Below are 12,355 nucleotides of genomic sequence, written 5' to 3'. Positions count from 1 at the left end.
ATGGTTTTGGATTGTGCTAATTGTGGGAGAAAAATTGAGAAAGTCAGAAATCATCTTCTAAAGACTATTTCCAGAACATCAAAGGTGTAGATCCTGCGAGGATATTATGTGCCATTTTGTTTCTCTATCATGAAACATTCTTGTAAAGTCAAGGGGAAGACGGACAACATGAAAGGTGGAATTCTGACCATAGATTAAAAAAACAACTCATTTTGTGTCAATTGTACTGCAATATGATTTACCACATCATTTTCAAAGATGTGAGATTGTTGTCAGTGTATATTTGTTTTAAAATTTATTTTATTTTCTCATCAACCTTTCTCTTGATCCTTCAGCAACTCTGCATCATATCTGCCTCACACATTAATGCTTTTGTGTTAGTATAATGGTTTTAGGCTAATTTCAAGACAAAGTAGGTACAATATTCTGTCTATCAAGTGTATTAAATGGCAGGGAAACCTCTTTCAGCAGGCTGTTTCATATGCTTCTGGTCTCAAAGAATGCATTATAAATCTAACTTCAGAGCTAAGACCCCTCTATTTCCTTGCTTGCTTACATCTCAGCCAACCTTCTCCACCTTACTGGCCAGGGAATTCCACTACTTCTAATTCAACCCTTGTTTGAATCTGTTTGAAAACAATTTTGTAAGAATATATGTGGTGGAATTTTTCCATCCTTTGAGCAACATGAACAATAGCGAAAAATTTGGGAAAATATGGTGGGAATGAAAAAATTAGATTCTTAATCGTGAGAAATTAAAGTCCCATGTTCCCCTTAATATTTCAATGAGTAGATATGAATCTCACTAGTAAGTGGTGATCTCATTATTTACAGGCATTTGCATCTCTTTACTAGCTAATCTCACCTCATTTTCATGCAATTGACGTAGCTCCCAATCACTGGTGAGACATAGACAGTGCCAGTTCCCAATCTGAAGGGCAGAGATGTTACTTGGTGAGTGAAGCTTGCTTGTTGCATCACCAGGCCTCCGAACTCACCCACATTCACCAATATCTCACAGAATACTCCATCAGCAGCAACCATCTCCATCCTTTGTTCACTGAAGTTAGCATTGGCAAAAGAACAACTTCACCATATCATAATGGCTGATATTAGACTAATTCAGATGACACTTGAGAACTGTTTCCAGGTCATAGTGCACACAGGGACATGCGCCCATCTTCTCATTCATTTGCACAGGATGCATCTCAGGGCTGTCAGCTTGCTTTCTTAGCACTCACTCATTTTGCACGTATTTGATGATCACATCATCTCTGCCTTTTAGTGCAATGCTACTTCATTCAGAGTGTACAAGCTCACAGCAAGCCTGTTTACTTTGGTGCAGGCAGAAAGCCACGCAGTTTGTAATGGTTGCCAACACTGAACAGTTAAGGGGATGTTCACATCGCTATACAGAACCGCTTTATGTCAATATCATACCTTTAGCATGTGCCAGTTGCTTTCATGGAAAGCTTATTGCGTGTGTTTCAACCAAATGGTCGTGTCTGAAAGTCTACGTCATCCATAATTGAGTAATGGAGTACTGTGATCAGACAAGGGCCAACGCCATGTTCATTGAAGGACTCAGTCCAGGTGGTAGATCACAGTGAATCCTGGGGTTTGGACAATAAGTGTTAAGGGAGTTCATGCCAAGGTGAGGGAAGTGGGAAACTTAAGCATGGAGATTGGAGCTATTATGTCGGTATTCAGGAGAATTTAAATGCCTGTCCCCAATGTGTAGTGTTTCAACTGGCTTAGTTGTGGTTTAAATATGGAACTCATTGGCAAGAACACTGGAGGGCTGGAATGGCTGCAAGTATTTCCGTTCCTTCAATAGCACAATTGAATGAAAAGGGTGTCATGGAGCCTGACTGCATTATTAATGAGGTAAGCAACAAAATAAAGCATGAGAAAATTAGCCATTGTGGGAAATCCTCCATGAAACTTCCTGAAAAAAACACTTCGCCAAAATATGGGAAGATTCAGCCCATATGGTCGACTTCCCTTTTCTCCCTCCGGAAGTGGATTTGGTCAATCTTCTTTTAAGAAAAAGGACAGACTTGCACTCATATAGCTGTTTTTATGAACATGATATCTCAAAATAATTGCTGCTGAAATGTAACTGATATTTTTGATTAGTATGTATTAGCTTTGACTATCCCTTTCCTGTTGCTATAACCCAATATGCAAAGTCTCCTTGGTCCTTCTCAGCCATCAAAACATGTTTTAAATATGTTTTCTTTTTCTGGACATAGTTTTATTGATGCTGTAGAAGCTGAAGTTAGTTAATCTTATCTACATTGCAAATAATTTTTACAGTCAATAAAAAATAATCTTCAAGAGTTGAATGCTTAATTGCATTTATATTGTGGCTTTCATGTTTGCAAGTGCTTCACAGTCATCAAATTTCACTCAAAATCACTGTTATTTTTATAGGTAAGGGAAACTTGCAACTGCTACCTGGTTCTGCTCAGATGTTGGTGTCTCTTATTCTGTGCCACTGGTGGGCCTTTTACTTCTTAAACATTTTACACTGAAGACATTTATTAGTAATAAAAACATAGTTGCTGGAAAAGCCCAGCAAGTCTGGCAGCATCTGTGAAGGAAAAAACAGAGTTAACATTTTGGGTCCGGTGACTCTTCCTCGGAACTGATGAAAGATCACCAGACCCGAAACGTTAACTGTTATTTTCCTTCACAGGTGGTCCAGACTTGCTGGGCTTTTCCAGCAACTTTGCTTTTGTTCCTGATTTACAACATCTGCAGTTCTTTCCGTTTACATTTATTAGTGAATTGTTGTCCTGTCGGAAGACCTTTAATTTTCTCAAAAATGTATCGGGAGACAGTTGAGCTGTTAAAAGAAGGGATCTTCTTCTTAAGACTTTGTCATGACATAGACATTGATGAAGATCTTTCAGCTACACTTTCTTAACTAATGCTATTATTTTGTTTGTTTCATTGACCGAGTATTGGCAACATTGTTTCTAAACAGGAGTGTTCTTTGGACCAATTGTATTAAGTATTCACCATGGTTTCAAATGGTGTTTCTATCAAAATTTTCTGTACGTCAAATTCTGAAGGTTTTTCCATAGCTGAAGAACGTGTAAACAATTATTTCAGCCCATGAAATTGATAGTTTTACTATGTTTATAATGTGAAGTTTTTTCCCTATTCATTGATAGGATGTGAGCTTTGATGTCTGCCCCAGCATTTATTAGCCAGCCCTGGTTGCCCTTAACAAAGTGGTAATGAGTTGCGTTAAAATCATAGAATCCCTTCAGTGCGGAAATAGGACATTCGGCTCAAAAAACCCATACCGACTGTTCCAACAGCATCCCACCTAGACTCTAGACTATCGCTGTAACCCTGCCTTTCCTATGGCTAACCCACCTAACCTACATATCCCTGAACACTATGGGCAATTTAGCATAGCCAATCCACATAACTTGCACATCTTTGGACTTGGGGTGGAAATCAAAGCACCCGGAGGAAACCCACGCAGACACAGGGAGAACAGGCAAACTCCACACAGACAGTCATCAGAGGGTAGAATTGAACCCAGGTCTTTGGTGCTGTGAGACAGCAGTGCTAATCATGAGCCACTGTGCTGCCTTTCTTGAACCACTGCAGTCCATTTGGTATAGGTGCTTCTACTGTGCTGATAGGGAGGAAATTCCAAGATTTGACCCAGAAACAACAAAGGAATGGTTGTATATTTCCAATTAAGAATGGTGAGTGGCTTGGGTGGGATCTTTCAGATGATCGTGTTCCCATGTATCTACTGCCCTTGTCCTTCTTGATGATAATGGTCATGAATTTGGAAGGTGCTGTCTAAAATTTCTGTAGCACATCTTGCAGATGGTTTACTGTCCTGCTATTGTGTGTCCGTGGTAGAGGGAATGAATATTTGTGGATGTGGTGGCAGTCAATCAGGCTGTTTTGTACAGGATGATGTCATGTTCTTGTTTGTTTTTGTAGTTGCACTCATTCAGACAAGTGTAAAGTATTTCATCACAGTCCTGATTTGTGTCTTGTAGATAGTGGACGAGGAATTGATTACTCACTGAAGGATTTGAACTTACACATGAATGTGTGAAATAGGAGCAAAGATAGACCCTTTGGCCCCTTGAGCTTTTTTCACTTTCAATAAGGTCATGGCTAATCTGTTTCTATTTCAATTTCCACATTCTTGTCTGTCTCAAAAAACACATATTTCACTTCCCTAACAAGAATCTATTAATTTCTGCCTTAAAAATATCCAAGGATCCTGCCTTCACTGTTTTCTAAGGCATAAAGTTTCAAAGTTGCACAAACCTGTGAGGGGAAATAAACTCTCCTCATTTCTCTCTTGAAAGGACAAATCTAATTTTAAACCAGTGACCCATAGGTCTGGACTGACCCACAAGAATAAACATCCTTTCCATGCCCACTTGTGAAGTCCATTCAGGATGTTACACAGTTCAGTCATATCACCCCTGGCTCTTCTAACCTCCTGTGGAAACTAGGCCAGAATGTCCAACCCATTCTCATAAGCCAAACACTCATTCCAGGTATCAATCGAATAAACGTCTTCTGAACTGTCTTTAATGCATTTCCATTCTTCTTTAAGTAAGGAAACCAAAACTGCACACAGTATTTGAGATATTGTCTCATCCATGCCCTGTATAACTGAAACGTAATATCCTCACTTTGAAGTCAAGTTTCTGTAGTAATAAAGGTCATCATCCCATTAGACTTCTGAATGACATGCTGTACTTGCATACTAACCTTTTGTGACTCATGCACCAGGACACTTAAACCTTCTGCATCTTTGGATGTCTCCAGTCATTCAGTGTTTAAGTGATCATAGAACCATAGAAGCTCTGCAATGTGGAATCAGGCTGTTCATCCCATTAAAGTCACACTGACCCTCTGGAGAACATTCCTCCCAGATAACCCCCCCCTTACTGTACCCCTGTAATTCTTCCTGCCAAAGTGAACAAGTACACATTTTCTCACATTACATGCTGTCTACCAGATTTTAGCCCACTCGCTCAATCTATCTATATCCATCTGAAACTTCTTTATGATAACAAAGTGTAGAGCTGGATGAACACAGCAGGCCAAGCAGCATCTTAGGAGCACAAAACCTGACGGTTTGGGCTTAGACCCTTCATCAGAAATGGGGGAGAAGGAGAGGGCTCTGAAATAAATAGGGAGAGAGGGGGAAGCGGATCAAAGATGGATAGAGGAGAAGATACGTGGAGAGGAGACAGACTTCTCTTTTGATTCCTCCCACTTCCTACAGACAAAGGGGGTGGCCATGGTACCCACATGGGCGCAAGCTATGCCTGCTTATTTGTAGGTTACGTGGAACAATCCTGCTTCTGTACCTACACTGGCCCTAAACCCCACCTCTTCCTCTGTTACATGGACGACTGTATCGGCACCGCCTCGTGCTCCCACGAGGAGCTTGAACAGTTCATCCACTTTACCAACACCTTCCACCCCAACCTCAAGTTCACCTGGACTATTTTTAACACCTCGCTCACCTTCCTGGACCTCTCTGTCTCCATCTCAGGCAACCACCTAGAAACCATTATCCATTTCAAGCCCACCGACTCCCACAGCTGCCGAGAATACACTTCCTCCCACCCACCTTCATGCAAAAATGCCATCCCCTATTCCCAATTCCTTCGCCACCTCCACATCCACTCCCCTACATCTCAGATGTCCTTGTTTTTCAAGGACTGCAACTTCATCCCTGCTGTGGTCGAGAACGCCCTCGACCGTGTCTCCTGAATTTCCCGCAACTCATCCTTCACACCCCGTCCCCGCAATAACCACCAAAAGAGAATCCCCCTCATCCTCACGTGCCATCCCACCAACCTCCTGATCCAACGCATCATCGTCTGACACTTCCGCCATCTGCAGTCCGACCCCACCACCAAAGACGTTTTTCCCTCTCCACCCTTGTCTGCTTTCCGGAGGGACCACTGTGTTCGTGACTCCCTTGTCTGCTCCACACTCCCATCCCCACCACACCTGGTACTTTCCCCTGCAACCGCAGGAAGTGCTACACCTGCCCCCATACCTCCTCCCTCATCTTCATCCCAGGCACAAAGAAGACTTGCCACATCAAGCAGATGTTCACCTGCACATCTGCCAATGTGGTGTACTGCATCTGCTGTACCCGTTGTGGCCTCCTCTACATTGGGGAAACCAAGCGGAGGCTTGGGGGCCGCTTTGCAGAACACCTCTGCTTGGTTCACAACAAACAACTGTACCTCCCAGTCGCAAACCATTTCAACTCCCCCTCCCATTCCTTAGACGAGATGTCCATCCTGAGCCTCCTGCAGTGCCACAATGATGCCACCCAAAGGTTGCAGGAAGAGCAACTCATATTCCACTTGGGAACCCTGCAGCCCAATGGGATCAATGCGGGTTTCACAAGCCTCAAAACCTCCCCTCCCCCTACTGCATTGCAAAACCAGCCCAGCTCGCCCACGCCTCCCTAGCCTTTTCTTACTCTCATCCATCCGCTCCTCCCACCTCAAGCTGCACCCCCATTTCCTTTCTACTAACCTCATCCCGCCCCCTTGACCTGTCCATCCTCCCCGGACTGACTTACCCCTCCCTACCTTCCCACCTAGACTCCCCTCTGCTGGCTCCATCCCCGCCCCTTTAACTTGTCTGTCTCCTCTCCACCTATCTTCTCCTCTACCCATCTTTGATCCGCCTCCCCCTCTCTCCCTGTTTATTTCAGAGCCCACTCCCCCTCCCTCATTTCTGATAAACGGTCTAGGCCTGAAACGTCAGCTTTTGTGCTCCTAAGATGCTGCTTGACCCATTGTGTTCATCCAGCTCTACGCTTTGTTATCTTGGATTCTCCAGCATCTGCAGTTCCCATTATCTCTGAAACTTCTTTATGTTTTGTTTACAACATACTTTCCCTTATCTTGGTGTGATCTGTGAATTGAGCTACAATGCTTTTGCCCTGCTAATGTAAGTCATTGATGTACTCAGCACAGATCTCCATGGGACTCCATATTTCACATCCAGCCAACAAGACAAAGAATCATATAGGCACACTTTTTTTTTACCAGCGAGCCAATCTTCGATCCATGCTAATATGTTATCTGCTACACCATAACCTTTTATTTTCCTCAGATCAACCTTTGATGTAGTACCTTGTCAAATATCTTCTGGAAATCCAAACCTACAGTCTCCCCTTTGTCTAACTACCATGTTAATCCTTCACAGAACTCTATTAAGTTGGTTAAACATGATTTCCCCTTGCTGAAACTATGCTGACTTTTCTCCCCGATAAACTTGGGTTTTTCTAAGTGTGCAGCTATAAACGCTTCAATAATCAAATCTAACAACTTCATCATGACAGACATCAAGCTAACTGGCCTAAGGTTGCCTGCTTTCAACCTCCCTCCCTTCTTAAATAGGGAGTTTATATTTACATTTGTGTATGGACTACTGCTGTATCTGAGCAGTAGTGAATGATGCTGAGCATTGTTCAATCACCAGCCAATATGCTGACTTCTGGCTTTATGATAAATAGAAGGTCATTGATGAAGCCACTGAAGATGGTTAGATCTAATACACTGTACTGAGGAACCCCTGCAGTGGTGTCCTGGAGCTGAAACAACTGATGCAAAATTGCCAGTGCCCATAACCTTTGTATTATCCAGTGCATTCGATCATTTCTGGATATCATGTGAAGTGATCCAAATTGGCTAAGGACTGGTAGAAGCCCCAGGTGGATCATACGCTCAGCAACTGTAGGTGAAGATTATTGCGAATGCTTCCACCTTATTTTTTTGCACAGATGTGGAGCTCCTGCTCTGGTGGCTTGTTTATTTATCCACACTATTCATATTAAGTTTTGCCAGGACCATGAATCTTCAAATGATCATTTGTTGTGGAATCATTTAACCCTGACTTTCTCTGTTGCTCATGCTTTTCGGTTCACAGTTGTCTTCTGTGTCTTCTGTTGTAGCTTCATCCGTTTTTTTTGGATATGCCTGGTGCAGATCCCAGTACGATTCACTGCACTTTTTATTGAACCAGCGTTGATCTTCTGGCTAAAGAAAAACTGAAAGAACTGTGGATTCTGTAAATCAGGTAAAAAAACAAAGTTGCTGGAGAAGCTCAGCAGGCCTGGCAGCATATGAGAAGGAAAAAACAGAATTAACATTTCAGGTCCGGTGACCCTTCCGCAGAACTGACGAACAGTTCTGAGGAAGGTTCACTGGACCTGAAACGTCAGTCTGTTTTTTCCTTCACAGATGCTGCCAGACCTGCTGAACTTTTCCAGCAACTTTGTTTTTGATCCCCTGGCTTGTTGTTAATGGTAGATTGGACGTTATGGCAGTGCATGAGGTTTCAGATTATGTTTGTGTAAAACTTCTGCTGCAGCTGGACCTATGTACCAATGTAACCAATCTCAGTTGGTGGGTTTCTTTTCTGTGTTCAGTGAACATCTGTTTCAGACCAGTAAAACATTCTACTTGCTGACATAATTCAAATTGGGGTTAGTGAATGTCTTGAATGAATGCTTCCTGAAACTTCAAGATTTTTATGACAAAACAAATCATCCTGCTCAGATGTGAAGTCTTCTGGTTATAGCTGGCACTGGTATGTTCTGCTAACTGATAGTCTTTATACCTTGAACTCTTATCCTTCCTGTAGCCATAAGGTCATTCTACCTCCCCCATATAACATCAGATCAATGAATTACAATTTTCTGTTTGATAAACAAGAAGGTTTCACACACAATAGAGTGACCCTACCTCCTGTATTAAGCTTAAATTGATTTGGACATCCATAACAGGGATGTGCTCAGTGATGTCTGAATCAGTGGATCACCAATTTTTCCAGGGAATGGCTGTGGTAGTTCTTCTAATATGTCATCATCAAAAGATGCAGGTTCAAATCAAAGTATGTCTTGAGGTTCAGGAATCTTTTCAAATGGCGTTTGATATAAAGTATGGGCTTGGCTGTGGATGCAAGATTTTTGAAAACGTCCTACTTTCTTGCAAAGGTGACATTCCTATGAAGAACTGGACATTGGTTTCATTTATGTTGCTTTTTTGCTCCACATCTAGGACAATAACTCATAGCATCAAAGAATTTGAACATTCTTTACATTGATTTGTCATCTAAATAGTCAGAATATTTGTGAAATTAATAAGTTCTAATCATTTTGTGGAGTAAATTTGTTCTTCTTTTCTCCAGACTTTTCTACAATTTTTACAAATCTCAGCTTCTAACTCAAACAAGGCAGCCTTTTCCAGTATGAGAGCTTCCTTTTTATCAGTTCATTCATGGGATGTGGGCGTCTCTGGTGAGGCCACCATTTATTGCCCAGAGGGCAGTTAAGAGTCAACCACATTGTTGTGGTAGTATCAGAGATAATGGGAACTGCAGATGCTGGAGATTCCAAGATAATAAAATGTGAGGCTGGACGAACACAGCAGGCCAAGCAGCATCTCAGGAGCACAAAAGCTGACGTTTCGGGCCTAGACCCTTCATCAGAGAGGGGGATGGGGGGAGGGAACTGGAATAAATAGGGAGAGGGGGGAGGCGGACCGAAGATGGAGAGTAAAGAAGATAGGTGGAGAGAGTGTAGGTGGGGAGGTAGGGAGGGGATAGGTCAGTCCAGGGAAGACGGACAGGTCAAGGAGGTGGGATGAGGTTAGTAGGTAGCGGGGGGTGCGGCTTGGGGTGGGAGGAAGGGATGGGTGAGAGGAAGAACCGGTTAGGGAGGCAGAGACAGGTTGGACTGGTTTTGGGATGCAGTGGGTGGGGGGGAAGAGCTGGGCTGGTTGTGTGGTGCAGTGGGGGGAGGGGACGAACTGGGCTGGTTGAGGGATGCAGTAGGGGAAGGGGAGATTTTGAAACTGGTGAAGTCCACATTGATACCATATGGCTGCAGGGTTCCCAGGCGGAATATGAGTTGCTGTTCCTGCAACCTTCGGGTGGCATCATTGTGGCACTGCAGGAGGCCCATGATGGACATGTCATCAAGAGAATGGGAGGGGGAGTGGAAATGGTTTGCGACTGGGAGGTGCAGTTGTTTGTTGCGAACTGAGCGGAGGTGTTCTGCAAAGCGGTCCCCAAGCCTCCGCTTGGTTTCCCCAATGTAGAGGAAGCCGCACCGGGTACAGTGGATGCAGTATACCACATTGGCAGATGTGCAGGTGAACCTCTGCTTGATGTGGAATGTCATCTTGGGGCCTGGGATGGGGGTGAGGGAGGAGGTGTGGGGACAAGTGTAGCATTTCCTGCGGTTGCAGGGGAAGGTGCCGGGTGTGGTGGGGTTGGAGGGCAGTGTGGAGCGAACAAGGGAGTCACGGAGAGAGTGGTCTCTCCGGAAAGCAGACAGGGGAGGGGATGGAAAAATGTCTTGGGTGGTGGGGTCGGATTGCAACTTTCCCCCCACGGTCATCGAGAACGCCCTTGACCGCGTCTCCCGCATTTCCCGCGACACATCCCTCACACCCCGCCCCCGCCACAACCGCCCCAAGAGGATCCCCCTCGTTCTCACACACCACCCTACCAACCTCCGGAAACAACGCATTATCCTCCGACACTTCCGCCATTTACAATCCGACCCCACCACCCAAGACATTTTTCCATCCCCTCCCCTGTCTGCTTTCCGGAGAGACCACTCTCTCCGTGACTCCCTTGTTCGCTCCACACTGCCCTCCAACCCCACCACACCCGGCACCTTCCCCTGCAACCGCAGGAAATGCTACACTTGTCCCCACACCTCCTCCCTCACCCCCATCCCAGGCCCCAAGATGACATTCCACATCAAGCAGAGGTTCACCTGCACATCTGCCAATGTGGTATACTGCATCCACTGTACCCGGTGCGGCTTCCTCTACATTGGGGAAACCAAGCGGAGGCTTGGGGACCGCTTTGCAGAACACCTCCGCTCAGTTCGCAAAAAACAACTGCACCTCCCAGTCGCCAACCATTTCCACTCCCCCTCCCATTCTCTTGATGACATGTCCATCATGGGCCTCCTGCACTGCCACAATGATGCCACCCGAAGGCTGCAGGAACAGCAACTCATATTCCGCCTGGGAACCCTGCAGCCATATGGTATCAATGTGGACTTCACCAGTTTCAAAATCTCCCCTTCCCCTACTGCATCCCTCAACCAGCCCAGTTCGTCCCCTCCCCCCACTGCACCACACAACCAGCCCAGCTCTTCCCCCCCACCCACTGCATCCCAAAACCAGTCCAACCTGTCTCTGCCTCCCTAACCGGTTCTTCCTCTCACCCATCCCTTCCTCCCACCCCAAGCCGCACCCCCCACTACCTACTAACCTCATCCCACCTCCTTGACCTGTCCGTCTTCCCTGGACTGACCTATCCCCTCCCTACCTCCCCACCTACACTCTCTCCACCTATCTTCTTTACTCTCCATCTTCGGTCCGCCTCCCCCTCTCTCCCTATTTATTCCAGTTCCCTCCCCCCATCCCCCTCTCTGATGAAGGGTCTAGGCCCGAAACGTCAGCTTTTGTGCTCCTGAGATGCTGCTTGGCCTGCTGTGTTCGTCCAGCCTCACATTTTATTACATTGTTGTGGGTCTGGAGTCATGAGTAAGCCAGACCAGATAAGGATGGCTGTTTCCTTCTCTAAACAGCATTAGTGAACAACTGGGTTTTTTTCTCGACAATGAACAATGAATTCATGGTTATCATTAGACTCCTAATTCCAGGTACTTATTGAAGTTAGATTCCACAATCTGCTGTGGCAGGATTTGAACCTGGGTCCGCAGAACATTAGTTGCATTAGCTGTCTCCCTCCTTCGTTCAATTGTCAGTGATGTGAGAGAGATGAATCAAAAATTTCAATAACAATTATATCTCTAATTACTTCTGGTTAAAAAGCTCCACATTCACAAGGTTCAGACATTTTATAAAGATAATTAATGAAGCTGTTCACGGATTGTCCTGGAAACTGCATTTGTTTATTAAACTTGGTTTCTCTATAATAAGCTTGGCCTTAAAGTACAATAGTTGTCAAATTCTTTGAAGGCAGCATTCAAGGTATCAGTCTCATCTTTAACTCTTTGTCTTCTAATGTCATGGTCCACAAATGGTGCCGTAGATAAAGCAATATGATAACTTGTTTTGCTTGTAATTAGGTGTGTAAATCTGAAACAGTTCTGTCTCATGAATTATTCCTTCTGTGCTGACCAGTTTAATCCTCTTAGAGTCACAGAATTATACAGCATGGAAACAGACCCTTCAGTTCAACCAGTCCATGCTGAACATAATCACAAAATGTTTGAACCTGCATGGATGTGTAATGTCTTTTTTTCATTTCTTTATTGATATTAAATTGC

General features: G+C 44.5%; 1 long non-coding RNA gene across 3 annotated transcripts in view; it reads left to right on the top strand.

Annotated features, from left to right (window-relative positions):
- LOC125454655 (uncharacterized) overlaps positions 1 to 12,355 on the top strand; it is a 173,643-nt gene that overhangs the window by 28,729 nt on the left and 132,559 nt on the right. Inside the window, exon 5 of one of the 3 annotated variants that reach the window (XR_007248071.1) lies at positions 7,991 to 8,079. The exons of the other annotated variants lie outside the window; for them this stretch is intronic. This is a non-coding gene — a long non-coding RNA (uncharacterized LOC125454655). Of the gene's footprint in view, positions 1 to 7,990; positions 8,080 to 12,355 lie in introns of those variants that run through there. 3 annotated transcript variants of the gene reach the window in all.

The sequence above is a fragment of the Stegostoma tigrinum genome, chromosome 9 (assembly GCF_030684315.1).
Source record: "Stegostoma tigrinum isolate sSteTig4 chromosome 9, sSteTig4.hap1, whole genome shotgun sequence".
NCBI lineage: Eukaryota > Metazoa > Chordata > Chondrichthyes > Orectolobiformes > Stegostomatidae > Stegostoma > Stegostoma tigrinum.
This window is presented reverse-complemented; position numbering and strand designations above follow the sequence as displayed.